At 42.7% G+C, this 27,180-nt stretch overlaps 2 long non-coding RNA genes across 4 annotated transcripts in view; both read left to right on the forward strand.

The window, feature by feature from the left end:
- Positions 1 to 27,180, forward strand: part of LOC136838111 (uncharacterized) — a 271,933-nt gene that overhangs the window by 162,879 nt on the left and 81,874 nt on the right. The gene's annotated exons all lie outside the window — the stretch shown is intronic.
- Positions 1 to 27,180, forward strand: part of LOC136838106 (uncharacterized) — a 55,011-nt gene that overhangs the window by 8,851 nt on the left and 18,980 nt on the right. For 2 of the 3 annotated variants that reach the window (XR_010852862.1, XR_010852863.1), the window contains exons 2-3: positions 23,200 to 23,557; positions 24,782 to 24,874. This is a non-coding gene — a long non-coding RNA (uncharacterized lncRNA). Of the gene's footprint in view, positions 1 to 17,880; positions 18,038 to 23,199; positions 23,558 to 24,781; positions 24,875 to 27,180 lie in introns of those variants that run through there. The other variant, XR_010852864.1, reaches the window with a different exon arrangement.

The following is a 27,180-nucleotide window of genomic DNA, read 5'->3' on the forward strand; positions in this document are numbered from 1 at the left end:
GCCCCACGTCGACTAGCAGGCCGAAGTGCGCCAGAAAATCGGCCCCCAGGAGTGGGGTTCCTACGTCCGCGACGATGAAGTCCCAGGAGTAATTCTGGCCAAGGATGGAGATCGACAGGAGCCTGGTGCCGTAGGAGAGGATGGGGGTTCCGTTGGCGGCCGTCAGGAAGGCGGCCGGGTCTGGTGTCTGGTTGCGGTCCTCTCTGGATGCTGGGAAGACCGACTTGAAGGCTCCTGTGTCGACCAGCATCATCCTGCCGGAGACGGTGTCGCGGACGTAGAAACCTACTGTTTTTGAGGCCCTGGGTTCTTCGGCTGCCATGGCGGCCTGTCCTGCTGGCCGCCGCCACCCCCGTTTTTTGAACGGTTGAACGAGCAGGGCGGCAGGCAGTTTCGGGCGTCCTTTCCGAACCACTTGTGATAGCGACAGAAGCCCGGGGACCACCGTCTACTGTGGTTCGGTGGACGTTTGTTGGCGATGGCGTTGACGGGCTGCTCTACGTCCTCTTCAGGCTGGACGGAGCTGACCGGCTGAGTGGCCGGTTTTAGCCGCTGTGAAGCCTTGACGGAGTCTGTGAGGTGTTGTGCCGCCTCTATGAGGTCCTCGACAGGCATGGTGTAGGGGTGAGCGATCTGGTTGCGTACTTCCGGGAGGAGTTGGCGAAGGAAAATTTCCCGTACGAAGCTTATCTCCTGCCGCTTGTTCGTGCCACCCGAGACTGGTGTTGACAGGAGATCTACGACCATGCCCCAAGCGTCTCTTGGATCGAGGTCGTGGCGTGGATTATTGGCAAGGTCGATAGCACGGGCGGCCCGCTCGGCGATGGGCAGGGAGCAAGCTTCGAGGAGGAACTTTTTTGTGGTGCTGTATGTGAGGGTGAGTGTTTCGGGTACCCGCGAGATGAGTTTGTTGTACACGTCCTCCGGAAGGGCGTTGAGCACTGTGTCGGCCTGTAGGATTTCGTCCGTGAGGTCCGCGATTCTGAAGTGGCTCTCCACCCTGCGCAGCCACCTCGATGGGTTGCCCTGCGTAAACGGGCGGCAGCTTTAGGGTGAGGGCGGCCCGCGATTGTGTTGCCCGCCGTCGTGTGTTCGGGGCGCTGGTGTGGAGTTGCGGGAGGGCCTCGATGCGGGGGCGGGCGCGGCTGCGATGGGAGGTAGGTAAACCTCGGAGTCCGCGGGGTCCGCGTTTAACTGCATGAAGGAGGGGATATCCGCGTCCATGCTCGCTCCTTTGACCCCTTACTGGAGTGGGATACTCGCGTCAGTACGCACTTTCGTGCGCGCCGTGGGTTCCGCTAGTGACGCTGGTGGGGTGCGCCGACGAGTCAGCACGCTCAAACGCTGGTTACAGCGCCGTGTTTAGGCCGCTAAGAGCGTTTTTGGAGAAATCCTGGAGCCAAGACTGAGTCGCCGTGTGAGTCCGCTAATGGCTCCGGGATACTCCGGGGGTCACCACTCTAAGGTGTCAAAGAAACGAGCAGGTAAAGGTTACTGCTGCTTTATTACAGATCCAGGCGGCTTATATTGCGGCCGACTGACGCCGGGCCGTGAGAGACAATGGAATTGACTGTGACCTGAGGTCGAAACAATAAACAATAATATACAGTGGACGAGTACGAATTACAATACGAAACATACAGAGACACAATATAGATACAGTCTTGATGCCTGTGAATGAAGAAACATGTGATACACAATGTGTGACATTCGTATAAATACCATAAAGTAAAAATGATTAAAATGCGTGACCTGGCACGTTTTAGGCGTGACTAATTTAGCTTGAAGAAAACGGGAAGTCACCAAAGAAAACAAGCTCAGCGGAGACTTAATTAATGGCGCCGCCGAAACACTATCCTGGCGCCGAATTGGTGACTTTACAGACGTAGCAGACGCAGAACTTTAGGTCCCCCAGGATGCTGTCCATGAGCCGCTGGAAGGTGGCCCCGGCGTTCCTCAGCCCGAAGGTGGAGAAGGCGAACACATAGGACCCGAAGGGCGTGATGATGGCTGTCTTTGGTATGTCCTCTGGCGCAACAGGTACCTGGAAATAAGATTTAAGAAGGTCCGATTTAGTGAATATTTTGGCCCCGTGAAAGGAGGCCGTGAGGTCCTGCATGTTGGGTAGAGGGTAGTGGTCGGGCTCTGTTGCAATGTTGAGCCGCCTGTAGTCGCCGCAGGGTCTCCAGGAGCCGTCCGGTTTCTGCACCATGTGGAGGGCCGAGGCCCATGGACTGGAGGCTTTCCTGCAGATGCCCATCCGCTCCATCTCCGTGAATGCTTTTTTCGCCTCCTGAAGGCGCTGAGGGGGAAGCCTGCGGAACTTCGCATGTGTCGGGGCCCCTTTAGTCGCTATATGGTGGTATATGCCGTGCTTGGCTGGGGTCCCGGGGACTTGGCGAAGCTGGGGCTTAAATACCTCAGGGAACTCCGACAGTAGGTGTGCATACTGGTGGGGGATGACGGCGCTGATGGTGGGTCTGGGTCCCGCCGTTAACGGGAGAGACCGGCAGGAGTCAGTATCGAGGAGGCGCTTGCGCCCCACGTCGACTAGCAGGCCGAAGTGCGCCAGAAAATCGGCCCCCAGGAGTGGGGTTCCTACGTCCGCGACAATGAAGTCCCAGGAGTAACTCTGGCCAAGGATGGAGATCGACAGGAGCCTGGTGCCGTAGGAGAGGATGGGGGTTCCGTTGGCGGCCGTCAGGAAAGCGGCCGGGTCTGGTGTCTGGTTGCGGTCCTCTCTGGATGCTGGGAAGACCGATTTAAAGGCCCCTGTGTCGACCAGCATCATCCTGCCGGAGACGGTGTCGCGGACGTAAAAACCTACTGTTTTTGAGGCCCTGGGTTCTTCGGCTGCCATGGCGGCCTGTCCTGCTGGCCGCCACCCCCGTTTTTTGAACGGGCGAACGAGCAGGGCGGCAGGCAGTTTCGGGCGTCCTTTCCGAACCACTTGTGGTAGTGACAGAAGCCCGGGGACCTCCATCTGCTGTGGTTCGGTGGACGTCTGTTGGCGATGGCGTTGACGGGCTGCTCTACGTCCTCTTCAGGCTGGACGGAGCTGACCGGCTGTGTGGCCGGTTTTAGCCGCTGTGAAGCCTTGACGGAGTCTGTGAGATGTTGCGCCGTCTCTATGAGGTCCTCGATAGGCATGGTGTAGGGGTGAGCGATCTGGTTGCGTACCTCCGGGAGGAGTTGGCGAAGGTAGATTTCCCGTGCGAAGCTTATCTCCTGCCGCTTATTTGTGCCACCCAAGTCTGGTAGTGACAGGAGATCTATGACCATGCTCCAAGCGTCTCTTGAATTGAGGTCGTGGCGTGGGTTTATGGCAAGGTCGATAGCACGGGCGGCCCGCTCGGCGATGGGCAGGGAGCAAGCTTCGAGGAGGAACTTTTTTGTGGTGCTGTATGTGAGGGTGTGTGTTTCGGGTACTCGCGAGATGAGTTTTCTGTACACGTCCTCCGGAAGGGCGTTGAGCACTGTGTCGGCCTGTAGGATTTCGTCCGTGAGGTCCGCGATTCTGAAGTGGCTCTCCACCCTGCGCAGCCACATCGATGGGTTCCCCTGTGTAAACGGCGGCAGCTTTACAGTGAGGGCGGCCCGCGATTGTGTTGCCCGGCCGTCGTGTGTTCGGGGCGCTGGTGTGGAGTTGCGGGAGGGCCTCGATGCGGGGGCAGGCGCGGGTGTGATGGGAGGTAGGTAAACCTCCGAGTCCGCTGGGTCCGCGTTTAACTGCATGAAGGAGGGGATATCCGCGTCCATGCTCGCTCCTTTGACCCCTTACTGGAGTGGGGTACTCGCGTCAAATGCGCACTTTAAATGCGCCGTGTGGTTCCGCTAGTGACGCTGGTGGGGTACGCCGACGAGTCAGCACGCTCAAACGCTGGTTACAGCGCCGTGTTTAGGCCGCTAAGAGTGTTTTGGAGAAATCCTGGAGCCAAGACTAAGTCGCCGTGTCAGTCCGCTAATGGCTCCGGGATACTCCGAGGGTCACCACTGTAAGGTGTCAAAGAAACGAGCAGGTAAAAGTTACTGCTACTTTATTACAGATCCAGGCAGTTTATATAGCGGTCGACTGACGCCGGCCCGCGAGAGACAATGGAATTGACTGTGACCTGAGGTCGAAACAGTAAACAATAATATGCAGTGAACGAGTACAAATTACAATACAAAACATACAGAACTACAATATGGATACAGTCTTGATGCCTGTGAATGAAGAAACATGTGATACACAGTGTTTGACATTTGTATAAATACACATAAAGTAAAAATGATTAAAAATGCGTGACCTGGCACTTTTTAGGCGTGACTAATTGAGCTTGAAGAAAATGGGAAGTCACCAAAGAAAACATGCTCAGCGGAGACTTAATTAATGGCGCCGCCGAAACACTACGCTGGCGCCGATGTGGTGACTTTACAGGCTAAGGAATGCATGGGAAGAAGGACTGATAAAAGTAGATGAAGACCCAGAAATATACAGAGACAGGAAAATGAAAAACAGAACAGAGGACTGACACAACAAACCAATGCACGGACAGTGCATGAGACAGACAAAAGAACTGGCCAGCGATGAAACGTGGCAATGGCTACAGAGGGGAGAACTCAAGAAAGAAACGGAAGGAATGCTAATAGTGGCACAAGATCAGGCCCTAAGAACCAGATATGTCCAAAGAACAATGGATGGAAATAACATCTCACCCATATGCAGGAAGTGTAATATGAAAGACGAGACCATAAACCACATAGCAAGTGAATGTCCAGCACTTGCAACTTGCACAGAACCATCACAAAAAGAGTCATGATTCAGTAGCAAAAGCCCTCCACTGGAGCCTGTGCAAGAAGCACCAGCTAGCTTGCAGTAATAAGTGGTACGAACACCAACCTGAGGGAGTGATAGAAAACGATCAGGCAAAAATCCTCTGGGACTATGGTATCAGAACAGATTGGGTGATACGTGCCAGTAGACCAGACGTGACGTTGATTGACAAAATCAAGAATAAAGAATCACTCACTGATGTCTCAGTACCGTGGGACACCAGAGTAGATGAGAAAGAAAGAGAAAAAATTGGTAAGTATCAAGACCTGAAAATCGAAATAAGAAGGATATGGGATATGCCAGTGGAAATTGTACCCACAATCATAGGAACACTAGGCACAATCCCAAGATCCCTGAAAAGGAATCTAGAAAAACTAGAAGCCGAAGTAGCTCCAGGACTCGTGCAGAGGAGTATGCTACTAGAAACAGCGCACACGGTCGGAAAAGTGCTGGACTCCTAAGGAGGCAGGATGCAACCCAGAACCCCCCAACACTATAAAAGCTACCCAGTCCAATAGGATGACTGTGATAGACAACCCCCCACACCCTCCAATAATAATAATAATAATAATAATAATAATAATAATAATAATAATAAGAATAATTCGTGATCTGCTCCCCAGATAATTTGTAACTCGAACCATCGAAGAAGCACAGTAGGGGAACGCGAACCTTCAGTGGGAGACGATAGACTGTAATGCCAAATGTGCATCTGTCATGGCTGCTGCTCTTCTGCACAGAGGCCGTCTGATCCTTTATCCACACACACGGGTCTTTTAAACTGATATTTTGAGATGTTAAATTTGTTGTTATTAAGCGTAAACAGTAGCGAGAATATTCACAATTCTTATCATAATTATTTCCAGTGCAAAAGATAGACTTCAGGAGAAAATCAAATCCATTAAAATTTTAATTTTCGAAATGTCTTAAATACTTACGCAAACTTCAAGAAACAATTTTCGTGATACTGAAGACATTTAGTGTAGCGGGAAAAAAGTGCAAATGGTGATATACAAGCAACAGATTTGGCATGAAAACTGTTATTATCCCCATAAATCAAAATCAACCTCCGACCACCTCAATATTTGGCTATTTCCAAGATGGCTGACACTTTTCCAAAATGGCGGCAGATTTGCTGTATATTTCAAATATTTTCATTTCATAAGCCTATAAAAGTTGCATGCTGTCCATATAATGATTGAGAATTTGTATTTTGGCATTCTTACTGTCATGAAGAGATAAAGTGAACCCATCTTTCCAATATGACCACCATATGAACACCATATTTCCAAAATGGCCACCAAAGATTAAAAAAAAAGTATGCATCTCCTGAGAGAATCCAATATGTTCTGTGTATCAGTTAGTTTTAGCAAGTGCAGCTGCAGAGAGCTGTGCAGCTGATTCCAGATTTGTAGCACTTGTACCTACCATGGCATTCCTTTTTGCAGCCACATTTATTCAGTTCTTGGCAAGATTTTGCTACAATTGGCAAATCTGTCCAATACAGAAACCAAGTGCCACCAATCTGTTGCCATCCCATGCAGTGTCTTGGACTGGGCAAAACTGGATGACATACTAAAGACTGGCACCAAATGTGCCCTGCTTGAAAGGCAGCTCTCTTGCAATGCTCTCTAAGAGCAGCCCTTGTTGGGGGAATGCAGTCACAAGCTCTTTGGTTTCTTGCAAAGAGATCAAGTCTAGCCTCATTTACATTTTTATACGAACTGCTTCTGTCGTACATTAGCACCACGAACTCTTCAGTAATTTGCAGGTCTTCATCTGCTACAGCTGCTGGTGTTGAACTTACTTTGGTGAAGGTGGGTGTGGCACGCTGAAACACAGTCCATGCTTGCCATGCAGACTTCTTCCCCTTTCCATGCAAGGCAGACACCGCGTCACACTCGCTAAATGCATGGAAAAAGGGAGGGGCTGAGGCTTTTGGTCCCATGGCTGCTGCAATTTCGTGGATAGGTATCCACCTCATGTCTTTTCCTCTACCAGATTTTATCCATAGTTTGTCCAAACCAGTTTTTTCTATGCTAGATACTGCTATGATGACAACGTCAGTGTCTGTAATACATGTGATTGCCCTTGAGATATCTTCATGCTTTGCAACATATGCGTGCATGTGGAAGGACTCTGGTATCTGCCTCTTCGTGAGTGCAGCCTTGTAGGTCAGCAGCGTCTTGTTCAGCTTTGCTACAAAGGGCAGCATCACCTGTAGTGACATCGTGCACGATGTATCATCTGCTTGAGATGAAGTGATTGTTTCTGCCAAATATGCAAATAGTTCAGTTTTGTTTTGGTCATTCCTGAGGAAGCTGGCCCAGTTGCCAGGAGTTTCCGCTGTGCTAATTACTCTCTGGCAAACTCCTGTGCCTCTCTTTTGTCTTGTTTGTGCTTTCACACTGTCTGTCCTATACACATCAAATACAATGTGTGCTTGCTTGTACTTCTGTATGTGCTTCTGAATCTTGGATAGGACTTCTTCTCTAGCACAAGACTCAAATGTAGACCCTTGGTTGGTGTCAGAGCATTTACAAGAGCTGCACCATCCATTAAGATAACATCAGCGGTGGGCTCTTTGTCAGGGATGTCTGATGCATGCTGTTCTAGTAGAGGCAGCAGTGCCAGTGCCAGTGATGGTGGGCAGTTTTGATTTTCGTGTTGAAGGAATTCATTTAAATCACACTGTCTGTTCTGGCATGATATGAAGAGGCGTGAGAATAGATTACAATCATCCTTTATAGTTTGCAGTGACTGTTTGCCCTTGGATTCTGTGGTAGACATCTTGCGACTGAACAATAGAATTTTGTTTTTGTGTACTGGTGGGTGTCTTGAGCCTCTCAATAAAGTTTGTGAATCGTGTCTGTCCAAGGCCCTTCATAGATCTCAAGGATTCACTAACTTTGCTGTCCATAATCTCATGACTGTCTAGCACAATCAGATCCACTGAATCTTTCTCAAAAGGGTTGCCCATTTCTTTGATTACTTTTGCCAGATTTTCAGCCATTTCAAGAAAACTTTTCTGCACAGTTTCAGTTTCATCACGATGCTTACCCTCAGATTTTGGATCAGCATCACTTCTAGTCTCAAACTCAACGATGAGGCAGCCTACTTCAGGACCAGCCACTGTCCACCTTCTGAGAGCATCTTTCATCTCCAAATAGGCCAATGGTTGCCCCATCTCCTTTCACATGAGCATTATTGTGCTCGTGTAGGCTACTTGGTCTATAGCCATTGAGGAAAAAGGCCGAGTAGTTTTGTCGACAGTGAAATTTCCCTTTGTGAATTCATCAAATGTGTCATTTTGGAGAGCCTCCATGTCCCTCAGATGAATTGAAAGCCACCTGGCATAACGTACATGGTCCAGGGCAAAGAATAAAGGAATGGGTTCCTTCTGCACATCTTTGCACAATTGGAAATTAGACTCTCGGTATAACCTGATGAAAACAAACACTAGAAGTTCTAGCTGAAGCACAAGATTCCAAAAGTAGAATTGGGGAGACACTGATTCTCGTTTTCTGATCCAGATTTCACAGCTTAGCTCAATTTCTTCTTCTGCTTCAAGGAATTTTGCTGATGGGGCATCATCTTCTTCTTTTGTCTTACACAATGACTTCCTTTTCCTTTCTAGTTTTGTTGTTTTGAACTTCAGCATAGGCTACATGATTCATGATATGTTGCTTTGTTATTTTCAAAGGTCTGCAGAATTCCATCACCTTCATCAAGCCTTTTGGGATGAAATGGTATGGGCATTGCATTTAACTTATAGAATTCAGGAATGTTTGTAGCAAGGGTGACATAGCCAGCACCAGATGCATCAACTAGTCTTTCACGTGTGTCCTCCTGGCACAAGCAACAAAGCTTCCAGTTAGTCGTACTCTCTCCCTTCAGAAAAGATGTTGACTTCCAAGATTGTCCAGCCATTGCTTTTGTTCTATAGGCCGAGGGTTTACCCTTTTACCACCTATATAACATATATGCACTTTCAGATATGGGATACAACTAGGCTCAGATATGTCGTAATCCTACCCCTAGCCTGATCATTCATCCAATGCTATTTAATTCCCGTGTGATCTGTACACCATCTAGGAGACTGAAGCCCCATTTTCCTTGGCTCGGCTCTCCCGTGCTGGCACATCCTGTCAATTCAGGTGCAGCTGTTTAACTTTGAAGTGGGGCTAGCTAAACAGCATTTGGGAAACTAATAACAAATCTCTGCCATTAGCTAGCACTGAACCCCATGCTGAGTTTCACAGCTATAGTGTCAACCAGTGTGCCCTGGTATATAGTACACTGACACTATACTATTACACTTTTACATTAAGCCTATTACCCATTTTTTTCTAATTGAGGATGAAAATTAATTAACTGGGGATTAATTGATTTATAATCTACAAAAAATGAACTGATCAGGCTGAAGTTACCCCAAATCCATGTATTACCGACCTTTAGCCTCATATATGAGCATAAGTACCAATTTTTGGCATTTTGGCGGACATTTTTGATATAGTGACAGCCATCTTGGATATATCTATGCAGAGAAATGATGTATCTACATATATAAAGGCTTGTTTTTAATATTTTAATATAAACTGGGAGTGAATGTGATTAATCCTTTAAATACCGATATCCAAATATCCACAGGACGCCATTTGAAAACCTGTCGGCCATCTTGGAAAATGGCAAAATTTTGTGTGGCCGGAGGTTAATAATGACACCAAGAGACAAGAATAATAGTTGAACCAAGTTTCAAAGTCAATAGATGATGTCCGTATGCGCTGCAGACAATTCGTGATAACAGCAGCCGTCCAGATAAGAATGAGGTTCCCCTCTGACTCGCAGTTACTGAAACTTTGCAGTGCATTGTCAGCGTCCAGCTGCATTCGTCCGGATGTTTTGACGAAGAAGACTCCATCTTGATCACCATTAGCTTCGGAAGTACCTCGGATATACTCAGGTGAATGGCTCAACACTCCTAGCAACTCTTTGCCCAGTGATAAAAAACAAACAAATAATCCGCAAGAATTTTTCCATCACTTGTCTCATCTGAGAGACGCTGAAGGTGAGAAGATTTTTAAGGTCCTTCCAGACTTTGCTTTCAACATCTCGGCGCTGCCGACTTCCAACGCTGATGCGGAGAGGATTTTCTCTGAAGTGAACCTGAATGAAACCAAGACCAGAAATAGGCTGCTGACTTAATCCGCTCAGGCAGGCAGCGTCGGTGCAAAGCTGTGGAGGAAGCGTGGATTCTAATCCTAACCATGTTTTGATTAAGGAAATTCAAAGAGCCCAAAATATACCAGACGAAGACGATGAAGAGGAAGTGTGGATGTCTTCTTTATTTCTTCGACAGTGCAATAACCCACTGAATACGTAGAATTTAGAATGTTAAATGACCGTGCAACGCAATAGCAAACTGTATTTCTACTTTGCAAATAGCCCTTATATATTTGCTATAAATCAATTAAAAATCCTGTACTTGTTTTGCTTTAGTTTTTAGCTTTGTTTCATAATATATATATATATATATATATATATATATATATATATATATATATATATATATATATATATATATATATTTTCAGTTCTCTCCCTTGTCTAGAAAAAAAAATGTTTGAGTGCGTCCTTTCAGCGTTTAAAGAAACTTGCAGAACACCTCACGCAGAGGCCAGAGAGTGAGAGGCTGGGAGCCACTGACTGAGTGTGTTATGTCTCTGATCATTAGTGTTGTTTAGTCACATGGTTTTGTTTACTTCTCGAATATGCCATTCATTCATTTTCATTTGTATTAATTCTCATTTGCTTTTCATCAATTTCTTGTCTTTTCCTCTCGTCCATTCCGTGTCCGTTCTGGATTTCGAGGAAACGTCGCTGGAGACTCGAGTTTATAGTCATGTAACTAGGTCAGTCTCAGACTGAAGTGGTTCCTTCTTAAGGCAAAGCTAAAACCTACGGGTGTGTGTTTGTGTGAATGTCTATGGAAATAGTTATGAAACCCTTTTATTTATGAACTACGTATAAGAGAGAGAGAGAGAGAGAAGGGTAGGCTATATAGTATAAACACACACACAATATATATATATATATATAGCCTATAAATATATACCTCTCTCTCTCTCTCTCTCTCTCTAACAGGCGCCAATCCAAGTGGACAGGTAACTCGAGTTTTGGAAGTCAGAAATAATGAAACAACACCCAAGAGTCCAGGGTATTGCTAATGGAAATGCATGCCAAGTAAATTCTAGCATCTGACGTCAAAATAACCATACTTAGATTTTAATACGCTTACTATGAAATCAGTACAATTGATGCCTCCATTATTATTATTATTATTATTATTATTATTATTATTATACGACCGGAAATGGGAGAAGGTTAATTTGATTTAAATTTATATAATATATACATATAATATATATATATATATATATATATATATATATATATATATATATATATATATATATATATATATATACGTGTGAAAACCTTTTATCTTGATTTTTCCTTGACTTGGCTTGATTCAGAATTGTTTTGCACGATGCTGTCGACGCTGGCCAAATAATACGACGTTTTCAACAGATTGTTGGAACACAAAAAAGACAGACGCATAATTTTGAGAACACAACTTCGTCAGTATCCTGGCCCCATGTTCTTCTGCTGAAATTGAATGCCATATTTACTCTGTTATTCAATATTTTATCTGGCGTAGCTCACCCAGTTACACACAAGTGTACAGTCACTGGCCCCCTCAAGAAGCTATGTAAATTGTCATATTGTAAGAGGTGCAAAAAAGACAAGCAGGTAAAAGAGAACTGCTTGCTTTGTCCTGTCCACTCCGATGGATGACGATTGACGAACACACGAACACACACGTGTTTGGAAGAGACGGCGTCGGGCTCTTACAACCTTACCCTTCGGTATTCTTAGGAAGCAACACCTCTTTAGTCTACCTTGCTTCTTTTACATTTTATTCTGGCTTTCGTGTTTGGTGACCTAATTAATTGAAAATACAGGTACTGAGCTTTTAACAGCTCTCTCTCTCTCTCTCTCTCTCTCTCTCTCTCTCTCTCTCTCTCTCTCTCTCTCTCTCTCTCTCTCTCAGCCAATCAGGAGTCGTTTTCACCACCTTTGTTCGAATAGAGTTTCTTTGGACCCTTGTGATTGGCCTAAAGCAGTCTGGTAGGTTTTCAGTCAGATCGTAGCTTGAACTCTGTTCAGCCATGTTTGTTTGTCCTCAGTCAACATTCCAGTGCCGTTTTATTAAGGTGAGTTAATTTACTGAGGTGAAGAATAAGTACTCCGTGAATATGGACGCCTCTGAATCAGAGTTTCATGGTCGCCTAGAAATTTGTGATTCGTCACAGGCCTAGTCAGAGGTGTGCTAAGAGGCCGTGGAAGACTTGTAAACGTCGCTTTCCAAAGGCTTCTGCTGAGGCATTTTATCTGCATATGAGAGGACCTGTTAGTAGGCTATAGTACCAAAGAACTGTTAAACTGCTTGCGTTTGCAACAGATAAATGCTAGAGCATCAGATCCGAAGACTACCTAAAGGAGATAGCCAGTGTAGTAGCGCAGTCAAGTTAGGCGCTGTCATGTTGTATTTCCGGTTATGTTCAGTTCCTGACTTGAAGAACGATGCTCTATTGCAGTGCACATGGAACCAATATATTTTGAATGAAGATGGACTCAATTCACAGTATATTGATTTTAAGTGCAATGCAATAAAGCCGAAAATGCTGATGCAATGACGATTTTTCCACATAGACATAGACTATGGGTCTGTGGTATCTCGCTGTAACCTGGTGCACTAAGCTGTCTCGCAATGTCTTGTAGCTTTTTTTTTCTTTTTCTTGTAGGAGGAGGGATGAGAACGGCAAGACCATTAATTCATTGTTCAGGATTTAAAAAGGCTAATCCTCATCGTCGCCCATCCGGATTGTTCTTTGTGCCAGGAGGGTCTGGGATTCAATTCGGAAAACTGTGGCCAAACCCAACTTTGCTATTCTGACAGAAAGCCGACGGACAACCGGCTGTGCAGAGCAAGTACCATTTTATTTAAACGGAGTCAGTAATCAGTCATTGCCATCATCACCCATCGTTGCCCAACAGGAGGAGGATCCACTTTTTTTTTTATTTTATTGGCCACAGATGTGGAAGCCTGAATGCTGTTGACATCACAAAGTGATTTGTTAATTGAAGCTTTCCAAGTTTATTCAAAGCAGTGATGGAAGTATATATTTTGAAAATGAACGAGCACACTAAGGCTGTTTCCAGAAGCCCTGTGGCTTGGGGGAGGTGGAAGGGGCGGGGGTTTGTTGAGGGGAAGATCTAGAGTCTGGAAGTCTCGTAAAAATCCATATTTTTTTCTATTTGAACGGTTTCTCGAAATACACGACTAACTTCTCATGTGACAAGTCTGAAAATGGCATAACTTTGTCCAATACAACACGTGATAGTGCTCGTGAAATACATTCATAGCCTTTATGAACAATGAAGATTTCGAATGTGAAATGTTCTTGAGCGGGTTATGCATAATCGTCGATCAAGATCCAATGAATTCTAGAGTGAAAATAAGGTGTACGAAGCTTCGAATTCATTTAACAGAAATACCGGTGAACTGAATTGAAGTTCCTGTCCGATGTGAGGTTCATACTGCGATCTCCTCTTCGTTGTCAGGTTTCCAATTTCAACTGCATTTTATTCCCACCCGGGGAAAACAAGTTGTGTTCTGCCACGAGAGAGAGAGAGAGAGAGAGAGAGAGAGAGAGAGAGAGAGAGAGAGAGAGAGAGAGAGAGAGAGAGAGAGAGGAATATGGGAAAACTCAATAAAGAAACATTAAGACTGGCAGCCTTATTCCCCAAGAATGAGGTTTTACCAGGGAGAAAGGTTCTATTTTAAGATTTTTTTTTTTTTTTTTTAAAGTTTATCTACAAATGAGCAGGATCCTTAGCGCACACTTGCTCCAACGATTCCAAGTGGCTCATTTTCTATTGACTTTTCCGGGAATTTCGACTCTGACCTAAAAGCAGTAGATCATCTTGCCCCCACGATTCACAAGGCTGCACATGATATGATTTTCAAGATTTTCGGACAATGGTGCATTGGTTGGTGACTGGACGTAGACGTAATAACTGGACGAAAATACTAAACCTTTCTTTCTATACAGCTTATCACAGAGCCCTCGGTTTTGCTTTTTATTATTCACTTTGTTTACTTTGTTTGGTTTTCTGTACAGCCTTCCACAGGGATAATTCCCTCTCTGGCGGCCCCTTGTACGTTTTCAAAATAAGGTGCTTCTTATATTTTGCAATTCTCTTCCAGAGTTTTCTCGTCAGTATCGTAGCTCCTTCCGGCAGAAGAGGAGTCTTTAGTTCTTTTTAAATTTGTATTTTTGTGTGCTCTCCACTTCAGGCGGTCTTTTGTTGTATAGTCTTGGTGCGCAGTGTACAAATGCTCTCTCTCTCTCTCTCTCTCTCTCTCTCTCTCTCTCTCTCTCTCTCTCTCTCTCTCTCTCTCTCTCTCGCCTGACTTACAATTTGTTCTAGGTTCAAATAGCCTCTATGATGCTTCACTTGCATGACTGATTACAATACTCATTTCGGGTCTAAAGAAGCTTAAGCAGTTTCTCAGAGATGTTGGTCCATCATATTTTAGTGTTCTAAAGACTGTAAGTAAATTAGTATTTTATATTCTATTCTAGCTTTTACTGGGAGCCAATGCAGCTCAGTTCTGTCACGGGAACGTAGGTAGTCCTTTTATTAACCTGGCGGCTGTATTTTGTACTCCTTGCAATTTTCTTATAGGTAGTCAGGGAGACCGTAGTATATAACGTTGCAGTAGTCAAGCCTCGAAAGTATTTGGTTGCAAATTGCTGTTTTCAGAGTATCTTCGTTTAGGTATTTTCTGATGAATGCAATGTCTCTAATATGATAGTTGCAGGTTTTTGTAATATGCAATATATGGTTCTTCATCGACAGTGTATTATCAATAAATACTCCTAAGTTCCAATAGTTATTCTTTGAAGTGTTCATATTTTCGTAGTGCGCTGTCAGATCCAAATAGCATACACTAAGTTTTGTCTTCATTGAGTTTCAATTTCTTCGCCGACATCCATTTTTTTTATATCTCTCATTATTGCATCAGTTTTACTAATGGTGTCTTCTATCGTTTCGACAGGAAAATAGAACTGGGTATCATCAGCATACAGTTTATGCTTAACCTTATGCTTATTTAGAATTCTAGATAATTCAGTTGTGCAAATGCTAAATAGCAGTGGCCCCAGAACGCTGCCTTGGGGCACTCCTTCTGTTAGGCTTTTCTCTTCTGATTTCACATTTGATGTAACCACCGTAACCTTCCTATTTTCTAAGTAGCTTTTGTACCACCTGTGTACGTCATCTTCGATGCCTACTGCTCTCAGGTCTGCAAGCAGTAGATTGTGGTCAACTGTGTCAAATGCTGCACTTAGGTCAAGCATAACCAGGATGCCACATCTTCCATTTGCTATAATTTCTACCATATCATGTATGATTGCGCACAATGTAGTCTCTGTTTAGTGGCCTTTTCTGTATGCTGACTGATCATCAGGTATGATATTGAGTCGTTTCAAGTGTTTCCATATTTGTTTGTGAACTTTCGTTTTTATAAGTTTTGATAAGTACGATAGGTTCGATATTGGTCTATAGAAGCTTAGATTTTCTTCAGCACCTTTTGCTTTATAGGCCGGCTTCATACAAGCAATCTTTTCACTATTTGGGAAAGACGCCTGTGCTAGACTCATGCTGACAGTATCAAAATATAGCTCCCGCAACTGATCGAAGCTTTTTGCCTCTCTTATATCACTAAGTCAGTGGTATGGTTCAATAACGATGTCGGTTTTTCCACAACATGGACGAGGTCGTGGCTTTCAAGTAACTCTATAAATTCTTTGACATATTGTCATCGTTGTCATCCAGATGTAGGTGGAAGTCACCACAAATCAGTGTATTTTTGTTATCAGCTAGCAGCAAGTCGAGGAAGTCACTGAATTCATCTAGCAATGATCTTTTGGGCTTGGTGGATTATAAGCTGTTATGATTTGTATGTGTTTGTGTGTGTAATTTTGGTCATGATTTATTCAAATGTACTGAACGCATTTTGGTTCAGTATAGATACTTTGTACACTTTTTTTGACAAAGATTCACACTCCATCACCTTTTTTTTCTCAGTAGGTTACATGGTAAAAGTCGTGAGACCCTGGCGTCATTTCGTTTATTTTAGAATAATCACTTACATTATTGCTTAGCCAAGTCTCCATTAGCGTGCATATATCTCGATTGTGATAATTTATAAGATTTCTAATAGTGTTAGTTTTATTTCCCACGGGCTGCATGTTTATTAAATTACATAGAAGATTATTAGTCAAAGCCATGGTCCGTATTATTTTTCACCTTTGACACACATTCTTTATATACTGCGCACTTATTGCCGTCATATGCTTTATGTTTAGTGTCAATATGACCTTCCTTTATACAGTCTTTACATTTGAAGATGCTGCTATATAGCACATTCGTTTGATTTGTGATTTCCACCACAGTTTGTCACCTCTATCATAGATAGCCTTTCGTATATGTGGTGTGTATTTGATGATATAGTCATCTTTGGGTATCATTTCCTTTGCAATTAACCTTAAACTTTCGGTGGTGCCTTTTCCATCGTTTATGTAAAGAAAAAGAGACTTCTAAAGTGATTTTGTGAAGCGGGAGAACGAACACATAGGCCTAACTAGGACTTTTCCTTCAGGCTTGGCACTGATGGAGTAGGCATAAGTGAGTTATGCTCTGGTGTGAAAAATGGTCATGAAAATCTGTCAGCTTCCAGCAGAAATGGCGTAGCCATCCTGCTAAAATCCTAGTTACTACTATATAGCACCAACAGTTTATAGTCGTGCACACACAGTAGGCCTATAAGAGCACACTGTGAGACCTGTTGTGACTGTTGTCATAAAGGACGAGTTATCATTATCAGGATATTGTTAGGGGATAGGTACGACATTTTTTGCATTTAGATAATTTTGTCAACTGTATATTCAGCCCTTTTTTCCTTTACGTAACTTATTGCAACGTATTAGGTCGTGTTGCAATACTTGTCCTTCCATTGAAATTGAATACTCAGTGATTTCTCGTCCGTAGGTCCCCAAGAGATAATGCCGTCTCGTAGCCAGCCTGGTCTGTTGGGACTTCTCTCTGGTTGGGATGGGAATGGGGTGGGGTTCTGTTGGAAAGGTTGGGGTAGGGGGGAGGGGGTTATTTTCCAGCAAATTTGGACCTCTTCCAACGAAGTTAACCATAAAATTACGCCGTGGTGTAGTATCAGTATCGTATTCTTTTTCCGTTTTCGCAACCTATTGAAGCATATATGTGGTATTGGACTACTTCTCATTGCATTAAGTGTTGCCTATAGCCTGGTCTGTTTGCCCGGGGGAGGTGTTGTTTTCCACGAAATTTGGACCTTTGCCAACATAATCCTAATTATGCTAAGGTGTTATATCAACACCGTATAACAAAGCCAGACATTGAATTACTTATATATTTCATTAACAGTGCATAGCCAGCTGTCTTGGGAAAGGGTCGCTCTTGTTTTTGAACCAAATCTGGAACCTTATCAACATTTACCTAAACATTAATCATAATAATACATCTTTGTCCTGAATGTATTATCATAATTTCTGTGTTGATTTTGGCTGAAGAGTCCAACTGATCCAGTTGGCGAAAGCTTCCTCCATTTAGAAATAGGCTATACTACATACGTACTGCTATGCACTTTTATTTATTTCTAAATTTAAAAGATCACGAGAAAGCGACATAAAATCTACAGTAGTGTCTGTTGCTACGTATAAGTATTGCAATGGATGCCTGGTGACTAGCATTGAATCCTATTTAAACTACATAAGAGTCTGTAACTCGACGACGTCCTCTACTTATAGTAGAATTGTATCCCTTATTGACCCTAAGTATCGATGCTCGTATGTTTTCTATTGCGTCGTTTATACATTCGTGTGGGAGAGCCTAGAGGTCTTCGACTTTGCAGAGGCCATTCGCTTCCCGTCCACCCTACCGTCAACATGTGAAGATTTTGCTATTTATTTACGAGTTATTGACGTTGTTAAGGACACACAGACGCCGTGGGTTGAATATATCATCAGCAACAGTCTCCTCTTAATACTGAAGGTAATTATTACAAGTGGGAAGTAGTTTTAGTAAGCGAAATATGACTGTAAACGCGACAGAAATCAGTTGGCGTTTGCTAGGGGCCGTAAACACGCCTATCTGGTTACTGATTTAAAGCGAGAAATTAACATTTACGCGTCTGTTTCAGCCGTTTATTCCTTTTGACCTTTTATTTTCATCGTGTCAGTTCAATTGCAGTTAGCCAGTTCAATTTCCCTTCGTTTAGTCAATTCAGTTCCTTCGGCAATGCGGGAAAGTTCCTCCCCAAATCGTCATTATTCTCGTTTCCTTCCTTTCAGAATACTTTTACGTTCTGTAGCTTGAGAGTTTCAAGTCGTAAAACCTTTAAAAATATGTACATTTGTTTATTTACTTAAGAGGTGTTCCTTTCAAGTGTTTAAAGCAGGTTAGGCTATTTTTTATATATTGAAAGTTATACATATATACATTTTTGTTTAAAACAGGCTTGGCTGTTGTTTATTTCTATATATATTGAAAGTTTGAAACAGTTGTGTAAGGCCTTTTAAATAGAGTACGTCATTGACTTGAGCAGTGGGTGGGTAGCTGGCATTCCATCAGGGGAGGCCCAAGACATTTTTGTGGGGGCCGGAGAAAATGACACAAAACTAATGTACCAGTTCTGTAATTAGCAGAATATATATACTATTCTTGAATATTTATATCCATGTGAATGAAGGAGAATAATAGTATCAGTATATAATTAGTAAATCTGTACTTGAAATTACAGAGCTTCATTTTCAGTTAATTCCCAACTCTTATTATTATATGCAAATGTATCAAATACTGTAAGGGTTAAAGTTGAGCTGCAGAGGGGATTTCAACTGGGGGTGCCAGGGGTGGGCCAGGCATCTGACTGGGGGAGCCCAGCTCCCCTTGCCCCCCCAAGTGACGCCACTGCTTAAAAGGCTTTCCAAGTCGATTTAAACAAAAACCAATATACATTTTTTTTTTACTTCAGAGGCTTCCCTAGAAGAGTGTTTAAAAAACTGGTTATTTTTAACTGCTAAGGAAACCATTCCTGATGTACCTTAGGCTAGGTTAGGTTAGTGATTTTTTTTTTTTTTTTTTTTTTTCAAGAATGAGCCCCAGGTTAGTTAGGCTTGTCATAGACCATCGCATATGTTTTTAAGGAGTATTTTTTTTGCAGCGACTGCTGATGAATCATTATTTCATAAATTTTTAAAATACTTTTAAAATTTTGTGTTAATGTGTTTTTTTACATAGGATGAAACAGTGTTTAAGGCTAAATGTGATTTAGTTAAGCAAAATAAGCTGCACCTGTATTCTGAATACTGTAGATAACAAAATGGCACAATGCAATTTGGTGTTTGTTCAAATATTTCAAGTGAGGGCTAAGGAGCCATTGCAAAGACCCTACCCAGGACCCAGGACCCAGGACCCAGGACCCAGGACGTGAGATACTAAACTGTGTTCATGCTTGATGGTGGTGCTCAGGGATTTGTGACCCAGGGATTTGGCCATGTGACTTTCTATACCAGTTAATGTGAACTGTTGTTACGTAATCCAAGTTTATCAGAGTTCAGTTCTCCTGCTTCTAAACCACCAGTTGGTAGAAGTCCATTAGCCTAAGCTAGCTTATATATATATATATGGTGGTTGAATGGCCCAGCCTTTCGAAAGAGGGGCCTGAAATTATTGGTGAATTTCCGAATCCCAGAAGGCAGGTGGTCCTAACCCTTGCAGAGTTGGAGGAGCATCTCTAGTTATATCTGAAGTGTCTGAGGTGATGCAGGCTATTTATTCTGTCTTATTCTGAGTTCCAGAAGTGACCAGTCAGTGGAAGAGAGTGCAATAATCGTATTTTAAATCTTGGGCTTGCCATGTCAGGTGTTTTCAAACCTTTGTCACTTTTAGTCTGTACAGAGTAGAAGGTTGTTGGCCTTGAGAATAAACGGTATTATTTTAGAAAGAGGAACCAGCTTAGGGACCTATAAATACTTCAGAATCGCATAAATCGCACTTTTCTGATTAGGAATATACTATTAGTTATGCCCGGAGATGAATAGAACATAAGTAATCGATTTTTGTTACATTTACAAAAAATGAGGACTCTGTTTTTTACTAAGGCGAGTGGCTATTAAAGAGAGATGTTCACCCTTTGACTCCCTCCAAAAAATGACTTCATAGCTCCGCCCCCTCTTTTTGTTCCACCTATACACTTCGTTTGATTGCCTCACGTGACTTATTCACGCACCACGTGACTTGATACTTTGAAATAATTGGCTCATTTTAAACAAACGAAAGCCAATTATATTCAAATATTCCTGCCACCGTGGCGCTTCAGGCATTACTCTAGGCTAACTCATCAGTACTAAGCATGGCCGTCGTTCAGATAACTTGTCGTGGTTGTGATATAGACTATTTTGAATTTAAGACGATATCACTCGCAAGGTTCCGAAATCATTGCATTTTTGCAGGCACTTGGTGTTTTACCTACAGCAGCAACTTGTCCTCACTGTGATATAACTTGTACATATAGTGAAACAAGGCATAAATTTTCGTGTGGCCGTCGAAGGAAGCTTAATAAGCAGAAGGGAAGCAGAAGTGTTTGTATTCGGTTAGCCTTTTTAAGGGGACATTTTTAGACAGTGTTCATGTGAAACCCTGGGCAGTTGCTTTGTTTGTAAACCACTGGTTAAGAAAATCTTTTCATCATATGACTATTATACGGTGCCTAAAGTGGTCAAGCAGAACAAGCGTAGATTGGCGATCGTTTTGTTCCGAAGTCACAGAACAATGGTTTTCCAACCAACCGCAAATTGGTGGTCGTGACGTCATTGTGGAGATCGACGTAAACGCTTTCGCATCGCAAATACAATCGTGGTCAACAGGTTACCCAAGTGTGGTTGTTTGGGGGAATAGAGCGAATCTCTAAGAAAAATTCGGTTATTCCCCCCTAACAAAGAAGGCCAAGAGAGAAGTGCAGAGATGCTTATTCCACTTATTAAACAATTTATTTTACCTAATTCTGTTGTGATTAGTGATGGGTGGGCAGCGTATCGCACACTTGCTGAAGAAGGATACACGCACAATGTGATCAATCACAGCGAACAATTTGTCGACAGAGATGATAGTAGTGTGCACACGCAAAACACTGAACGCCTTTGGCGTGATATAAAAGAGTGGTCGAGACGCCCTGGTAACCAAAAACAATATCTCGAACAATATTTAGCGAGATATTTGTTTGTAGACAATTTCGATAAAGAACAGGGTCAGTTGCATCACAACTTTTTTATTGAAGCTGGGAAATTATATGTACCTCATAGTGACCGACAACGACCACGGGCCGAAACCGATAATTCATCTTTGGACAGCGATATCGACCAACCACGGCCTGCTTTTTAAGGTAAATATAAGATTTGTCGTGGTTGTGATATAGACTATTTTGAATTTATAAGACGATATCACTCGCAAGATTCCGAAATCATCACATTTTTGCCTAGGCTAGTCGTCTTTTTTTGGATGTACTGTGGCTAGCGCGCAGCGCAACATTACCTCTTGCCAGAACATGTCGTGCTTGCCAAGAATCTTTAAACATGCGGATAAGGCGCGCCCTACAATAAGCTGCTGCTCCATGCCACGGCCTTACTGACAGCACACATAAACGTATTCACCGTTAACAACTAATATATCAGTAATGCTGGTAGTAGCCTAGCCTTGCCCGCATCTCGATTGCAGAGTAAGGGGTCAACCTACTGCTAAATTGTGTGTTATTTTGCTCCCACACACACCGTATCTGCTTCCCCACCCAAAACCCCGGTTCCCAACATGGTCCCCATTACTGTTGATATATAAGGTTTTCGGTGGTCATCGCCACTGTATTTGACTCCCCACCCAAAAACCCCGGTTTCCCAATGGGGTCCCCAGAGGGCGTTTACCGTTTCGCTTAAACTTTCGGAACTACTTTGTTTGTTGTTGTTTTGGTCCCATCCCCAGTGACCATATTGGTTTTGTGTTCTTCCGCCAGATTTCGGCGCTCGGCGGTCGAGTGGGCCTGGGAAACTGTAGGTGCTCCAAGAAGGAAGTCAAGTCTAAAACCATTAATTTCCGAGGAAAATGAAGGTGATATTCCCCGTGCTCAGGAAATCAAACACATCAAAATCACCTAGAAAACATATTTTCATGTCATTTTGGGTGGTTCCTCTTTCTAAAAATTTACCGAATAAACTACATAGTACTGTTTACATTATAGAATTGTTATTCAGTTTTGTATTTCATTGTATTTTGTGTTGTGTGGTGTTAGTAGTGGTCAGCATCCCTTAATATCATTTATTTGGCGCATTTTTGTGTTGGGAGGTATAATGTATGTGCTTTTATTTGTGATGGATTTTTTTAGCTTAGCTGTTGAGTTGAGTGTCCCCATAGAGGTTGGTCACTGTGTAAACATGTTCTCAAACCTTGGAGGTTGCTGTAACCTTCCACAACACTAAATTGAAGTTCCTGTCATGGTATACTGAGGTGCTGCACAGTACTTGTAAGGTGTGTTACTGTGTCTTGTTAGAATTCAAACAATACCTAGATATTATGAGAGTGCACTCTTGTCACATCCTCCTGATTGGTACATGTCTGATGTGTAGCCAGGGTTCAAGAGTAAATGCTTGACATAGGGAGTTGGTGACCCCAGAGGCAGAGAGAGGTTTTGCTCATCAGTAACATGTTTCTTTGTAATTGCTGACAAATCATTCAGGATTTTGGTTTGTCTCACCTTATCTGGTGCTAGCATGAAAAGAACATGGTAGTTTTTCAATTTATGCAAGTGAATGTTACCTTGTGTTTACATAACCTAATTTCTGTGGGTAAATTGAAGTAATACATATTTTCTATTGCGCTGAGAGTGTTTAGACTCCTGATGCGTAGTGTTGTATAACACCTGCAGTACCCTTTTGGTGGGGATGTAGAAATTCCCTGTCTGATAAGAAGTGACCACTGATCATGCAAACTACATAATGTACCTATTTTTTCTGTAAAGTACCTGTTAAAGTTGAGAAGTGTGTGAGGCTTTAAGATATTGCAAAGGGGCTGTTCCTCATTGCAATTTAAGTTTTTTATTGTTGTGTGGAATTAGAATAACTGTGGTTGTATTACAACCTGAAATTTATACCTTTTTTTTTTCATTACAGGTTACTTGAAGATAAAAATTATTGTTCATCCAAGTCATAATCCACCTTCAAATTATACAAGTTTTCAAGGGGCCACATTTGAATGAAGATTGGAATGACTTTTGCCTTGTTGAAGGATAATGGATTTTGGAGGGCATTGTGTATAGAACCACAAAGACGCACACACAAGTACCATCCATAATAATGATGTGATTGAATTGTACTGTTGGACTTTTCTCATTTGTCTTGAGGAAGAGAATAGAAGACTCAGAGCTGTGCAAGGCACTTGGGGATGAAGGGATAGCACTGTCAAGAATCTTTGATGCTATCTATATTGTGCTGCGGCTCAGCTTATACATCCAGCGTAGGTTTACTTGAGGTGAGATGTTTGAAGAGTTTTCTCCATTGTCTTATACTTGGTGCTCTTTCAGTTAGAATTCCCTAGAGGTTTCAGACCAAGCCTTGCCCTTAGCTTCCTCTCCTTTCCAGTTTTCCAGTATTATTGTAAGACTTTTTCTGACTTACCAGGACGTCTGCATACAGAAGCCCTTAGGGATTTCCTTTTCTTCAGTCCTCTGTAACTTCCTCTTTGACTGTGGTTAATGGTGATAGGCCCTGTGGTGATCTGTGATGGGCACCATTGTTTATCTCAAATTCTCTGGCTGTTTCTACCGCTATATTCACGCAAGCTCTAATATTATGATAAAGTTCCAGTACTTACTTAGCAAGTCCTTATTGTCCTCTTTGCCATTGTAAGTCCCAATCTAATTGCTTGTCTGGATACTCGGCACAGTGCTTTCTCAACACATACCAACACATAACTCCCTTTTCTTGCTTGTTTCTTAAGTAGTCGTTAATTTTAACAGATTTTTTAACCCTTCTTTCTTCCATCACCCATACTTAAATGTAGTGTGTTTCAGCAGTGTTCCCCCTTCTCTGCATTTTGCTTAGTATGATAAGTTGCCTTGATCTTTCTTCTCATTCTGTTGGTCCCATCTCCACCTCTATAATGCTGCCTCAGAGTACCTTGCTCTGTTTCCTTCTTGGGACTGAAATGCTGCTTATATTTATGCACTGCAATAGTATTTGTTGATGTATATGTTAGTATTTATTCATTTCCATTACACCTGTTCCACACAGGATATTCTATCCTGATAATTAATGGCCTTTCAGACTTGTTCCAAATGCAAACAATGTGTGCCAGTTTGGAATAGGCATTTGTTTCCATGTATTCTGGTTGATCTGTAATCATTCATTTTCTTGTTGCTGTATTTACATGTGGAGGCTTCTAGCTTCTGTTGTTTGTTCCCTTTTGGGTCCTTCCATGTGTGAGCTGTCCAGCTTCTTTGGCTGTACCTTGCTCATGTTTGTTTCCAGTTCTCATTCCAGAAGGCATTTTATGAAGGAGTCTTACGAGTCTCAAAATGTGACTCTGTGGTCTTGGTGAACCATTTTGATGATTTGTACATAGTTATTTGCTTAGGAATCAGCTTTACATTACCAAGTAAACTAAAACCATTGTTCCCTGCAGTTGATTTTGAAGGTTACTCCAGATTGCACTTTTATTTGGAGGTGACTGAAGGTTTCTACCTATTCATTTCAGGTGTGGTGTGTTCTGTGACACCACGTTGACTGTGGGAGTCCAACTGCTTATACACGTGGATCAGTTTTATTGACAGTGTACAGTTATTTCAAGGTGAGTGCAAGTGGCATTCTCAAAAATCAGGGATTTGAGCGAGGCCGAATTCTCTTTTCTAGTACGGTATCTTGATGATTTATACATTGTTGCTTGCCTGAGATTTAGTTCTGAATTACCGAATTAAAATCTTTCTGCTCAGTGGTTTCATTTAAATGGGTTACTTTGGTTTGCATTTAATTTTAATGACTTATGAGAGTTCTTTTACTGCAGTATTGTTATGTATGTGACAAAGTATACAAAAATTGACTCGTCACAGAGACCAGACACTCGATTACAGTGTCCAAAACATGTTGGAGGCTGGTGGGGGTTACGCAGTCATCTGTGGAGCTTTGTGTTTCCTTCTCTAGACTCTTTTGTTGTGTGTGTTGTAGCATTCACTTCTGATGTGGTTAGTATGATGCTGAAGTACACAGTTGTAACTACAGCATTATCATAATGAGTGGAATGTCATAGGATACGTGAAGTTACATACAGTGGTTGTGATGTAAAAAAATTGGATTAGCTTAGCTATCTGTGTGTGTTAACATGTTCATTTCTGATACTGTCCTGGTTTCACATTTCATCAAATTTCAAAGTCACAACCACCTTCTTCCCATAATAAGCTGTACATTTGTTTAAAATACTGTAGATAACAAAATGGCACAGTGAATGTTGGTAAGTGTGTGTTCAAATATTTCAAATGAAGGCTAAGGAGCCATTGCAAAGACCCTCCCCATGATGCGAGATACTAAACTGTGTTTACGCTTGACGGTGGTACCGAGGGATTTGTCCGTGTGTAGAGAGACTTGTTGTGTTGGTTGTGGCTTTGTATACCAGTTAATGATAACTATAGGTACTTAATCCAAGTTGATCCGAGTTCAGTTTTCTGGCATCTAAACCACCAGTTGGTAGAAGTCCACTAGCCTAAGCTAGCTTGTATATACTGGTTGAATGCCCCAGTCTTTCAAGGGGCCTTCAATTATTGGTGAATTTCCAAATCCAAGAAGGCAGGTGGTCCTAACCCTTGCAGAGCTGGAGGAGTAACTCTAGTTATATCTAAAGTGTCTTGGGTGATGCAGGCTATTTATTCTGCCTTATTCTGAGTTCCAAAAGTGACCAGTAGAATAGAAGAGAGTATAATAATTGTATTTTAAGTCTTAGGCTTGTCATATTTGGTGTTTTCAAGGACGGTGTTTTCAAACTTTGTCACTTTTAGTCTTTACAGATAGAAGGTTATTGGCCTTGAGAATAAACTAGAGAGTACTGTATACCTTATAGAACTGTTATTCATTTTTGTATGTCATTGTATCTTGTGTTGTGTGTTGTTAGTAGTGGTCAGCTTCCTCTAATATAATTTTTTTGGTGCATTTTGTGTGCAGGTATATATAGTTTTATTTGTAATGGTTTTTTCACTTTTGAAAGACCACCCCATTTGGATAGTGCAACTACCTCAACCTCGGCTTCAGCTACTGCGACCGAGACTGCTACTGCTGGAGACACTGCAACCCACCAATCATGCACAGCTTGCAAACGGAGGATGAGCACCCTCAAACATGACAGACATTCAGTTTGTATAGCATGTAGGAAGGGGCAATGTAGCTTAACATTGAGACGTGACGAATATAGGTCACGATCAAGCGATCAGATGGAGGATTATGTTAGACACAGAGAATCTTTAGCTTCCAAGAGTAAACGTAGGGAACCAGCTGTAGAAACTCAGAGTCTAGACAAAGAAGCTTTAGAATCGGAGTTATTTAAGAAGTTAGAGGATAAATTATCAGCTAACATGACAGATTTATTTTCTAGTTTCATGACAAAGTTATCTGAATTCAAAGAGCAAAATATGAGTGCTAGGGAAGTAGAAACTAACCGTTCTTTTTCAGCTCCCCTGCCTGTTCCAGAACCAACCCTAACGGGTGGCGGGGGTAATGGAGAACCGCCAACCTCGAAGGTAGGATCTGCTGGCACCCCCGGCGTGGAGCAGGCAGTGTTAGCAGCAGTTTTCCCCCTTTCTTTGGATAGTGTAAGTTCAGAGGTAAATTTAGATATAGGATTGACGCAGACAAATAGGGGCAGTGAGGTAGCAAAGGGTGTGGGAGAGAAGTTGAAGGTGCAGTCTTCTTTGGGGGCAGGTGCAATTAAGGTTCCGCGATCCTTGTTAGATCCAGCAGCGGTTCTATTTCCAGCTGCAGTCTCCTTTGCAACAAAATGTTGCTAAATCTGTTGAGAAGGATTTAGATTTAGTTGTAAGTTTGTCAGGTTCGGGAAGGTTGGAGGATTTCCTTCCTCTTTGAGAGTTCCTTTTCCTTCTGGGGAAAAACTTT

The sequence above is a fragment of the Macrobrachium rosenbergii genome, unplaced genomic scaffold (assembly GCF_040412425.1).
Source record: "Macrobrachium rosenbergii isolate ZJJX-2024 unplaced genomic scaffold, ASM4041242v1 171, whole genome shotgun sequence".
Lineage (NCBI taxonomy): Eukaryota > Metazoa > Arthropoda > Malacostraca > Decapoda > Palaemonidae > Macrobrachium > Macrobrachium rosenbergii.